Genomic DNA, 12,388 nt, shown 5'->3' with positions numbered 1-12,388 from the left:
GAGACGGCTCCCTTCACCTGGACCCTGGATTTCTCATTCCTTCAGAGAAACTTCTCAGTGGAAAAATGAATCACATTCAAATGACTACAGATTATGAACCGTTTGCTATTTTTGTTGCCTTGGAAAACTGCTCTCCCCCCCACCAACCCCCCCACCCCAGCCTCTTCCCCTAAGTCAGAAATTATGGTTTATTGGTTCACTCTGATTTGTTTCATTTTTATGTTCGCGTCTCTTGCAACTAATTGGTCAGAACCTGTCACTTTCGAAAGTCCCAGACGCGTGCCTCAGTTTCCCCACCTAGCTCCCTTCTCGGTACCTTTGATTTTCCTCACAGTCTCCTTCAGATCACTGGTTTGTTGGCACCAATAACCAGGTCTGATTTCCAGGTCAGGAGACGTGTCCTCCAGCTGCTGGAACTTTCCTTTTTCACATCAAGAAAGAAACAGGTTTTTTCCCCAAATAATCATGATTTATTTTATTTTTGTATTTTACTATGAATTTCTTGCCACTGCAAAATGCTGAATTGAGGGGCCTGGAGAATGAATCTCTGTGTAGCCAGCCACAGAATAGCTACAGCCCCAGCAATGGCTGGGCAAGCTTCCCCGAGGTGTCCCATCAATGTGCTTCAGCCCTGATTGACTGAGACCAGCTCTGGGGACAGGATGGGAGTTCAGTCCCCGTGGGCAATTCACTATTCGGCCTCCATCCTTCAGTGACCAATAGATTCCAATGTTCCTGCTGGTCTTTGTTCTGTGGACATCTGCCCACCTGCAACTGGGCCGAGATCAACTCCCCTCAAACCAGTTCATTCCTCACTGGTTTCTGAACGGTCATCACGTCCTACAGACGTTTGCTCACTCCTGCCCTGGGCAAAAGAGATCCCCAGTGCCCTGGAGGTGACAGGCCCGGACTGTGTCCCCGGAGTCCCGGGGCATCATCCCTGCCCTAAGGCTGTGGCTGCACTGGGGAGTTTACAGTGGCAGTCTCGAGTGGAGCCGCTGGAAGCCGACGGTAGGGAGCTCTCCACCCTCAACGAGCAGCCGTAGCCAGGTTGGCAGGAGAAGCTCTCCCAGCACCATAGCACTGTCCACACCGGCGCTTAGGTCCGTGTAACTTGTGTCACTCGGGGGGTGGCTTATTCACACCCCAAGCCACATACGTTCTACCGACACAAGGGGGAGTGTAGACGCAGCCTTAGCAGAGAGGTGATTAAGAAAACCGCTTTAGTTTTGTAGGAAATGCAGGAACCCCAGGTTTGTAATAAAACCAAAGGAGATTCCGACCCCACGAGTCACCTTCCCCACTTTGCAGTTGTGCCCTGGGATAGTTGTTTTGTCTCAGCCTGTGGCCAGAATAATGAGGTGTGAAGGGGAAGGAGCCAGGCACCTGTCTATGGTGCTTCTGACATCCTAGAGGGGAGAAAGGAGAAAAGACACTCAGTCCCCCATGCCACTCACACAGGGGGTGGGAACTTTGGTGGTAATTTAAAGAGAATCAAGGGGCTCAAAGAGAGACAAAGGTGTTAACGTGACCCTGTCACTGTCCAACATTACACAGGTGAAACAAGGCTTGCAGTTTGGGCTGCTGTACAGAACAAGCGTTCAGGCTGAAAAGTGACATCGTTTCTTGCAATTTCAGGAAAACCCCAAATCAAACAAACCCCCACAACAACAGGCACCTGAAAAAGTACTGCCCCTGACTTCACCTTTCCAAGGTCTTCTCAGCACTGTCTCCCGCCCCAAGGGAGAATCCTACACCTTGACAAACAAACCAAATTCAGGTTTCAGAGTAACTGCCATGTTAGTCTGTATTCGCAAAAAGAAAAGGAGTACTTGTGGCACCTTAGAGACTAACCAATTTATTTGAGCATGAGCTTTCGTGAGCTACAGCTCACTTCCTCAGATGCATGCCGTGGAAACTGCAGCAGACTTTATATACACACAGAGAATATGAAACAATACCTCCTCCCACCCCACTGTCCTGCTGGTAATAGCTTATCTAAAGTGATCATCAGGTGGGCCATTTCCAGCACAAATCCAGGTTTTCTCACCCTCCACCCCCCCACACAAATTCACTCTCCTGCTGGTGACAGCCCATCCAAAGTGACAACTCTTTACACAATGTGCATGATAATAAAGTTGGGCCATTTCCTGCACAAATCCAGGTTCTCTCACCCCCTCACCCCCCTCCCAAAAACCACACACACAAACTCACTATCCTGCTGGTAATAGCTCATCCAAAGTGACCACTCTCCCTACAATGTACATAATTAAGGTGGGCCATTTCCAGCACAAATCCAGGTTTTCTCACATCCCCCCCACCCCCATACACACACAAACTCACTCTCCTGCTGGTAATAGCTCATCCAAACTGACCACTCTCCAAGTTTAAATCCAAGTTAAACCAGAACATCTGGGGGGGGGGGGGGTAGGAAAAAACAAGAGGACACAGGCTACCTTGCATAATGACTTAGCCACTCCAAGACTCTATTTAAGCCTAAATTAATAGTATCCAATTTGCAAATGAATTCCAATTCAGCAGTTTCTCGCTGGAGTCTGGATTTGAAGTTTTTTTGTTTTAAGATAGTGACCTTCATGTCTGTGATTGCGTGACCAGAGAGATTGAAGTGTTCTCCGACTGGTTTATGAATGTTATAATTCTTGACATCTGATTTGTGTCCATTTATTCTTTTACGTAGAGACTGTCCAGTTTGACCAATGTACATGGCAGAGGGGCATTGCTGACACATGATGGCATATATCACATTGGTGGATGTGCAGGTGAACGAGCCTCTGATAGTGTGGCTGATGTTATTAGGCCCTGTGATGGTGTCCCCTGAATAGATATGTGGGCACAGTTGGCAACGGGCTTTGTTGCAAGGATAAGTTCCTGGGTTAGTGGTTCTGTTGTGTGGTATGTGGTTGTTGGTGAGTATTTGCTTCAGGTTGCGGGGCTGTCTGTAGGCAAGGACTGGCCTGTCTCCCAAGATTTGTGAGAGTGCTGGGTCATCCTTTAGGATAGGTTGTAGATCCTTAATAATGCGTTGGAGGGGTTTTAGTTGGGGGCTGAAGGTGACGGCTAGTGGCGTTCTGTTATTTTCTTTGTTAGGCCTGTCCTGTAGTAGGTAACTTCTGGGAACTCTTCTGGCTCTATCAATCTGTTTCTTTACTTCTGCAGGTGGGTATTGTAGTTGTAAGAAAGCTTGACAGAGATCTTGTAGGTGTTTGTCTCTGTCTGAGGGGTTGGAGCAAATGCGGTTGTATCGCAGAGCTTGGCTGTAGACGATGGATCGTGTGGTGTGGTCAGGGTGAAAGCTGGAGGCATGCAGGTAGGAATAGCGGTCAGTAGGTTTCCGGTATAGGGTGGTGTTTATGTGACCATTGTTTATTAGCACTGTAGTGTCCAGGAAGTGGATCTCTTGTGTGGACTGGACCAGGCTGAGGTTGGTGGTGGGATGGAAATTGTTGAAATCATGGTGGAATTCCTCAAGGGCTTCTTTTCCATGGGTCCAGATGATGAAGATGTCATCAATATAGCGCAAGTAGAGTAGGGGCGTTAGGGGACGAGAGCTGAGGAAGCGTTGTTCTAAATCAGCCATAAAAATGTTGGCATACTGTGGGGCCATGCGGGTACCCATAGCAGTGCCGCTGATCTGAAGGTATACATTGTCCCCAAATGTGAAATAGTTATGGGTAAGGACAAAGTCACAAAGTTCAGCCACCAGGTTTGCCGTGACATTATCGGGGATAGTGTTCCTGACGGCTTGTAGTCCATCTTTGTGTGGAATGTTGGTGTAGAGGGCTTCTACATCCATAGTGGCCAGGATGGTGTTTTCAGGAAGATCACCGATGGATTGAAGTTTCCTTAGGAAGTCAGTGGTGTCTCGAAGGTAGCTGGGAGTGCTGGTAGCGTAGGGCCTGAGGAGGGAGTCTACATAGCCAGACAATCCTGCTGTCAGGGTGCCAATGCCTGAGATGATGGGGCGCCCAGGATTTCCAGGTTTATGGATCTTGGGTAGTAGATAGAATATCCCAGGTCGAGGTTCCACGGTTGTATCTGTGCGGATTTGATCTTGTGCTTTTTCAGGAAGTTTCTTGAGCAAATCCTGTAGTTGCTTTTGGTAACTCTCAGTGGGATCATAGGGTAATGGCTTGTAGAAACTCGTGTTGGAGAGCTGCCGAGCAGCCTCTGTTCATATTCTGACCTATTCATGATGACAACAGCACCTCCTTTGTCAGCCTTTTTGATTATGATGTCAGAGTTGTTTCTGAGGCTGTGGATGTTGTTGTGTTCCGCATGGCTGAGGTTATGGGGCAAGTGATGCTGCTTTTCCACAATTTCAGCCCGTGCACGTCGGCGGAAGCACTCTATGTAGAAGTCCAGTCTGCTGTTTCGACCTTCAGGAGGAGTCCACCTAGAATCCCTCTTTCTGTAGTGTTGGTAGGGAGGTCTCTGTGGATTAGTATGTTGTTCAGAGGTATTTTGGAAATATTCCTTGAGTCGGAGACGTCGAAAATAGGATTCTAGGTCACCACCGAACTGTATCATGTTCGTGGGGGTGGAGGGGCAGAAGGAGAGGCCCCGAGATAGGACAGCTGCTTCTGCTGGGCTGAGAGAATAGTTGGATAGGTTAATAATATTGCTAGGTGGGTTGAGGGAACCATTGCTGTGGCCCCTTGTGGCATGTAGTAGTTTAGAAAGTTTAGTGTCCTTTTTCTTTTGTAGAGAAGCAAAGTGTGTGTTGTAAATGGCTTGTCTAGTTTTAGTAAAGTCCAGCCACGAGGAAGTTTGTGTGGAAGGTTGGTTTTTTATGAGAGTATCCATTTTTGAGAGCTCATTCTTAATCTTTCCCTGTTTTCTGTAGAGGATGTTGATCAGGTGGTTCCACAGTTTCTTTGAGAGCGTGTGGCACAAGCTGTCAGCATAGTCTGTGTGGTATGTAGATTGTAATGGATTTTTTACCTTCAGTCCTTTTGGTACGATGTCCATCTGTTTGCATTTGGAAAGGAAGATGATGTCTGTCTGTATCTGTACAAGTTTTTTCATGCAGTTGATAGATTTCCACTCCATACGGCTAAATGCAGTGCCTTGCATAATGACAGGTTTCAGAGTAACAGCCGTGTTAGTCTGTATTCGCAAAAAGAAAAGGAGTACTTGTGGCACCTTAGAGACTAACCAATTTATTTGAGCATGAGCTTTCGTGAGCTACAGCTCACTTCCTCAGATGCATGCCGTGGAAACTGCAGCAGACTTTATATACACACAGAGAATATGAAACAATACCTCCTCCCACCCCACTGTCCTGCTGGTAATAGCTTATCTAAAGTGATCAACAGGTGGGCCATTTCCAGCACAAATCCAGGTTTTCTCACCCTCCACCCCCCCACACAAATTCACTCTCCTGCTGGTGACAGCCCATCCAAAGTGACAACTCTTTACACAATGTGTATGATAATAAAGTTGGGCCATTTCCTGCACAAATCCAGGTTCTCTCACCCCCTCACCCCCCTCCCAAAAACCACACACACAAACTCACTATCCTGCTGGTAATAGCTCATCCAAAGTGACCATTCTCCCTACAATGTGCATAATTAAGGTGGGCCATTTCCAGCACAAATCCAGGTTTTCTCACATCCCCCCCACCCCCATACACACACAAACTCACTCTCCTGCTGGTAATAGCTCTCCAAGTTTAAATCCAAGTTAAACCAGAACATCTGGGGGGGGGGGGTAGGAAAAAACAAGAGGAAATAGGCTACCTTGCATAATGACTTAGCCACTCCCAGTCTCTATTTAAGCCTAAATTAATAGTATCCAATTTGCAAATGAATTCCAATTCAGCAGTTTCTCGCTGGAGTCTGGATTTGAAGTTTTTTTGTTTTAAGATAGCGACCTTCATGTCTGTGATTGCGTGACCAGAGAGATTGAAGTGTTCTCCGACTGGTTGCTGGAAATGGCCCACCTGATGATCACTTTAGATAAGCTATTACCAGCTGGACAGTGGGGTGGGAGGAGGTATTTTTTCATATTCTCTGTGTATATATAAAGTCTGCTACAGTTTCCACGGCATGCATCCGATGAAGTGAGCTGTAGCTCATGAAAGCTCATGCTCAAATAAATTGGTTAGTCTCTAAGGTGCCACAAGTAAACCAAATTCAGGCCCTAATGCAGTTCTCCCTCTGCAGGATGTTGGAGAAAACACGGGTGAAAAAAACTTCCAAGGTAAGCTGCAAACACAGCCTTGGTCGAAATTTGAAGCCGGGATCTCTTGCATGGTAAAGGAGACTCATGCCCGAGTCCAACAAATCCTTTGGGAACTCGAAGGAAGCCGCATTCCACAGGAGTTTCCAAAGACAAACCACCAGCCACACACCCAGGCAGAAGAAGCTTGGACACGGGAAGGGGCAGCAGCAAACACACCCTGGGGGAGGACTTGTCCAGGAGCTGCAGCCAGGCCTCTTGGCACCCAAAGTGAGAATCAGACCCTTACAACAACAAGCCACATTTGGCCATTGCTCAAATTGTCAGGCCTCAAAATTTTGGGCCAGAAACCAACAGCCAAATCTAGCTTTAAAACTCAACCACTTGGAAATGGCACTTCTAGCGTGGCACCAGACCGTAGGCGACCGTCTGTGTGCGTGTGGTTGGCTGCCAATAGGTAGAATCCAGGGCCTGCATCTTCGCTTCCCACAGCAGGAGATTTTGAGACCCTGACAATTAGGGGAAGAACAGGCAGGCCGTGGCTACACTTGCAGATGTACGGTGCTGTGAGTTAAACCTGCCTTCCTACAGCCAAGCAGGGGAAGCGCTGCAGCCTGTCCACACTGGCAGCTGCCAGCCATCCCAGCATTCACGTGGCTGCAACGTGCTTTTCCAACGGGGGGTGGGGGTGGAGTGTGACAGGGAGCGTAGGGGGAGAGAGAGTGGGTTTTGGGGGGCTGACAGCGTGCTGTCTTGTAAGTACAGACCTCCCTCCCTCCCTGCCCCGCCTGTCTCTCACTCACTGAAAGCAAACGGCCATTCTTTCTTTTTTTCTCATAGACGAGATAAGCAGCCGCTCACTGAAATGGACCCCAACCCCGCCTCGCCGCCACCTCGCTCTGCAAGCAAACAGGAGCGGCCGGCGCTCCAAACGGAGCCCCCCGCCTGCCTCTCACTCATTCAAAGCCAACAGGAGCTGTGTGTGTTTGTTTGATAAGCAGCCCCGAAACGGAGCTTTGAAATGGCACGGCCACATCCGGAGTTCACAACCAAACAAGAGAGGACGCGTCAGTTAAAAGGATTATGGAGAGTTTCCGGAGGTCAATCAGTGCCTAATAACCTTACTCCCCGTTTACACTGGAGCTGGAGCGTCTCAGCCGATGTGCAACAGCTGTTAATCCTCTCGGGGGGGTGGAGTACCAGGAGCGCTCCAGCCAGGGAGTCGGAGCGCTCTGCGTGCCTTGCCAGCGTGGACGGGGAGTAAGGTAGAGCGCTCTGAGAGGCTTTATTGCGGTGTAACATGCAAGTGTAGCCAAAGCCGTAGATAAAAACCCAAAGAAAGTATCAAGAGTTCTCCTTCGTGGCTGAGCTGGGTGCGCTGTCCAGGTCACCGATGGTCATTCTGGGGAGGGATGTGGGGCTGATTCAGTTTGGGGGGGTTGTTCTGGGGAAGGATGTGGGTCTCAGATATCTGGAGGATTGGCCCAGAGCCCAGTCTTTTGGGGGCACAGCTGGTGGTCCTGATGCTAGTCTGTCTGCCTCTCTTCTGGCAGAGAAGGCCAAGCCAGGCAAGTACGAATAATGATGCTGTAAATAAAATGGAATCCAGTTGTGGATGTTTTTATTTTTAAAATATTTATCACACTTTTCAATCTGCCCCAATTTCATCAGGCCCTGGTAGTTCCTATGAGAAATGTGAAGGATGAGATATTTGTAACTGTTCCCTCTTTGTGGGAGCAACAGCTGGCTGGGGTTTTGGCGGCTCAGGCTTTTGTTCCCTGGTTTTACCCACTGTGGTTTCTTTTGCATGTTTTCTTTCATAACGTATCGGATGTACCTGTGTGTAACTTTTTGCCCTAGGGCTGCCACTGCTGGGAGCCCCCTCCATTTAAACTTGTAAATATTGTAAATAAAACCGGTACAGCTGTGTGCTGTGTCAAACACAACTCCTGTGTCAATCCCCTGGCCCAAGGGGGCCCACAAATGTGTTGGGAACCAGGCCCACAAAAGGTTAATCTGGCCCTGTGTGGGGGACCCTGTGTGTGTCAGCACACTGTCTCTTTAAGCCAAGCACTCCTGAGCCTGAAGACTTGCAGCTCCCACTCCTGAGTCAAAGGCCTCAGCGCAGACAGGCTCCTGCCCCGTGCTCCCCAGCTCAGCGGAGACCCACCTGGGCACGGCCACCTCTCGTAGCGGGCGGAATCCCCCAGTGCCCGGCCAGCCGTGCATCAGCTTCCCAGCGAAAGGGAGACTTACGTGTAAACACGGGGCTTGCAGCCTCTGCAGTGCCGGCTGCCGTGGAGCTGGTGTAGAGCTTGGCCCAGGCTAGCATCAGCAGGGGAGCTGACTGTGCAGATCTCTGGGGCCGCAGGCACTGACTTATTTTTCCTGGGGATGCCACCTCCGCCACTTCCCCCAGGTCCCACCCTGGCTCCTTCCCCTCCCCATAGGTCCCTGCCTGCCCGCCCACCACTCCCCCAAGCCCCTTCCCCAGCTGCCAGACAGCTCAAACAGCTGATCAGCAGGGGCCAGCCCAAGAGCTGTGGCTGGTGGGTGCCGAGCACCCGCTATGTTTTCCTGTGGGGGCTCTGGGTCTGGAGCACCCTCTGTGTCGGCACCTGGGGCTACAAATCGGTCAGGCCCCACCTCAGTGCAAAGGGACTGAATGGAAGAAGGAGGCAATTTCCTCCAGTCTAGGCAGGTGTCTAAAGCCTCCTCTCGGCAGATCAGGTGTGTGTGTGGGGGGGAGCTTGTGTGGGACACTGTCCCAGCCACGTGCCAGTCCGCTTCCCCTAGCTGCTGCTGTTTGTGGCAAGAGTGTGCAGAAGGGGAAGTGAGAGCCCGTGAACCTGGGGAAGGAGAAGTGAGTGTTTCTGCTGTGGGGAGCCTGGCCCGCAGCCGCTGCTCTCTGCTCTGCCTTCAGAAAGGGGCAGCCAGAGAGCAGTGGCTCTCAGCCGGGTGCCCGGATCTGAAGGCAGTGCTACTAGCAGTTGGGAGGGATGGCTACGGGGGAGGGGCTAAGGCAAATTTTGGGATTGCTGTAGACCCTGCAAGTTCCCCCTAGAGCCGCCCCTACCCCTGCCCCACAGGGCCCCTCTGCTCCTCCTGCAGCTGCAGGTCTCCTTCATCCCTCTCATCCCTGATGCTGCTGAGAAGGGTGCAGAGGAGCTTCCAGGGGCTATACAGGTGATGAGCCACGGTGCTGGATAGATGGGAGTCCTCCAGGACCAGAGAGACTGGGCTAACTGCAGCGAGAGAAGCCTGTATTTTTCATGCTCACCCGACTCCCTGTTGTCTCAGCGACACAATCCGAGCCTGGGCGATCAGAGTCATCCTGGACTAGAGAGGACTGTGACCAAAAAACTGCAAAATTCCTGAAGCAAGCAGATGGGCTTCTCCGCCTTGATCGCTCCCTTGCTTTAACAGAAGAACGGCCAGAGGGGGTCAGGCCAAAGGTCCATCTAGCCCAGTGTCCGACAGGGGCCAGTGCCAAGTGCCCCGGCTTTCGATGGTTTTGCAGACCCAACAGAGTAAGGAGCACAAGTCCCACTGACTGGGAGCAAGACCTGTGCACCGAACTCTGTTTGCAGTTTTGAAAATACAACCCTAAGTATTTAACCACAGACCAAACAATGGATAATTTGGCGTGAGGACTGTGGCTATGCTTCTGATTTGCTTATGTTTATTTTATATAGGTGAAGGAAGAAGTGAGAAAGCCAGAACATTCCAATTGACTTGGGTGTCCAAATAGGGTGACCAGATGTCCCGATTTTATAGGGACAGTCCAGATATTCGGGGCTTTTTCTTATTTAGGCGCCAGTTACCCCTCACCCCATCCCGATTTTTCACACTTTCTATCTGGTCACCTTGTGTCCAAATATCTTAGGACAGGAGGCTTTGCAAATTTCAGTTTGCCACATAGACCAGAGAAGAGTGACAAACCGTCGGTGGATCACCATTAGAACATGATAGCCCCTTGTGAATTATGAAAGGAGATGAAAGTGCTTGGCAGGACTAGCTAATCTATGGAAGAGCTCATGGGATGTTCCTATGATTAAGGCTGCTTGAAAATTTTGTTGGTTTTGATGAAAAACTGCGGTTTTGATTTAAAAAAGTTTTCACAAAAAACGTCTGCCATCCGTTAATGGTTTTGATATTTTTCATGCAAAAAAAACCCAATAAAAATAAAAGCTCCAAAGCTGAACTATTTCACCAAGAAACCAAACAGATCGATTTGGGCATGCCACTACTATGTCCCATGGGAGATGTCGTGGGGTTGCTTGATGTCCCCATTTTATTGTGCAGGCTAGGTTCCCCAGATGGACTTCATCTCCCATGATGCATCATGGTTATTGGACTCCCCTAATTCAATGACTCATGCAAAGGAGAGACCGTGGTGCATTGTGGGAGAGTCCTATCAGGGAGCCCAGTCCATGGTGGATGGATGCAGGAGGAACGCAAATTACAACTCCCATGCAGTGACATTTCCCAATTGAAATACTTTGGGGTTTGGACAAAATAGTTCGGTATTCAGTTTTTCATTGAAAAGTTGAAACTTTCAGGAGGGAAGGGAAGGAGTGGGTACAGGTTCTTGAAGGAATGTATAGTGAGCTGTGTAGTTACTGGCTGTCTCACTGAAGGAAGTGCAAAGGAGTGAGTGATATGGGTGAGAAAGTTCCATCACAGGCCTTTTGATGTTGCTGTCTATGTGGTTAGTGTGCTGGATATGATGTCTGGTAACATAGAATCATAGAATATCAGGGTTGGAAGGGACCCCAGAAGGTCATCTAGTCCAACCCCCTGCTCGAAGCAGGACCAATTCCCAGTTAAATCATCCCAGCCAGGGCTTTGTCAAGCCTGACCTTAAAAACCTCTAAGGAAGGAGATTCTACCACCTCCCTAGGGAACGCATTCCAGTGTTTCACCACCCTCTTAGTGAAAAAGTTTTTCCTAATATCCAACCTAAACCTCCCCCACTGCAACTTGAGACCATTACTCCTTGTCCTGTCCTCTTCTACCACTGAGAATAGTCTAGAACCACCCTCTCTGGAACCACCTCCCAGGTTGTTGAAAGCAGCTATCAAATCCCCCCTCATTCTTCTCTTCTGCAGACTAAACAATCCCAGTTCCCTCAGCCTCTCCTCATAAGTCATGTGTTCCAGACCCCTAATCATTTTTGTTGCCCTTCGCTGGACTCTTTCCAATTTATCCACATCCTTCTTGTAGTGTGGGGCCCAAAACTGGACACAGTACTCCAGATGAGGCCTCACCAATGTCGAATAGAGGGGAACGATCACGTCCCTCGATCTGCTCGCTATGCCCCTACTTATACATCCCAAAATGCCATTGGCCTTCTTGGCAACAAGGGCACACTGCTGGCTCATATCCAGCTTCTCGTCCACTGTCACCCCCAGGTCCTTTTCTGCAGAACTGCTGCCGAGCCATTCGGTCCCTAGTCTGTAGCGGTGCATGGGATTCTTCCGTCCTAAGTGCAGGACTCTGCACTTGTCCTTGTTGAACCTCATCAGATTTCTTTTGGCCCAGTCCTCCAATTTATCTAGGTCCCTCTGTATCCTATCCCTGCCCTCCAGCGTATCTACCACTCCTTCCAGTTTAGTATCATCCGCAAATTTGCTGAGAGTGCAATCCACACCATCCTCCAGATCATTTATGAAGATGTAGAAGGAGTTGGTGCTTTTCATTAGAGCTTTGCAGGAACCAGAAATTCCCTTTGGGGGAAATTCCATTTTTATTTTTTGTTTTGAATCCAAAAGAAAAAAGAAGAAAAGAGAAACTTCCTGCAAAACCAAACAAAGGTTAATAATTTGGGATCAATTTAAATATTTCTTTTCGATACATTGTAATGTTATATTCTGATTTTGACTATTTCATTTTATAATTGATAATGCAATATACAACAAGCATTTTTATTAAACAAAGTTGCTTCAAACTGAAAAACAAAAAGGGAACAATTTAACTTCATTGAAATGCTTCACAAAAAAAGAAAATCAAAGTTGGCACATTCCCATGCAAAGTTTTGATTTAATCAAAATAACATTTTCCAACAGAAAAATTGTTCCATTAGAATTTTTTTTTTTGACCAGCTCTAATTTGTATACATGAGTGAGTAAAGGACAAGGGAAATCGCAGGGCAATGGGGTATCTACGCTATGGATTTCTGGGTTAA

This window comes from Lepidochelys kempii, chromosome 11 (genome assembly GCF_965140265.1).
Source record: "Lepidochelys kempii isolate rLepKem1 chromosome 11, rLepKem1.hap2, whole genome shotgun sequence".
Classification (NCBI taxonomy): domain Eukaryota; kingdom Metazoa; phylum Chordata; order Testudines; family Cheloniidae; genus Lepidochelys; species Lepidochelys kempii.
The sequence above is the reverse complement of the archived record's forward strand: the minus strand, read 5'-3'. Positions refer to the sequence as shown.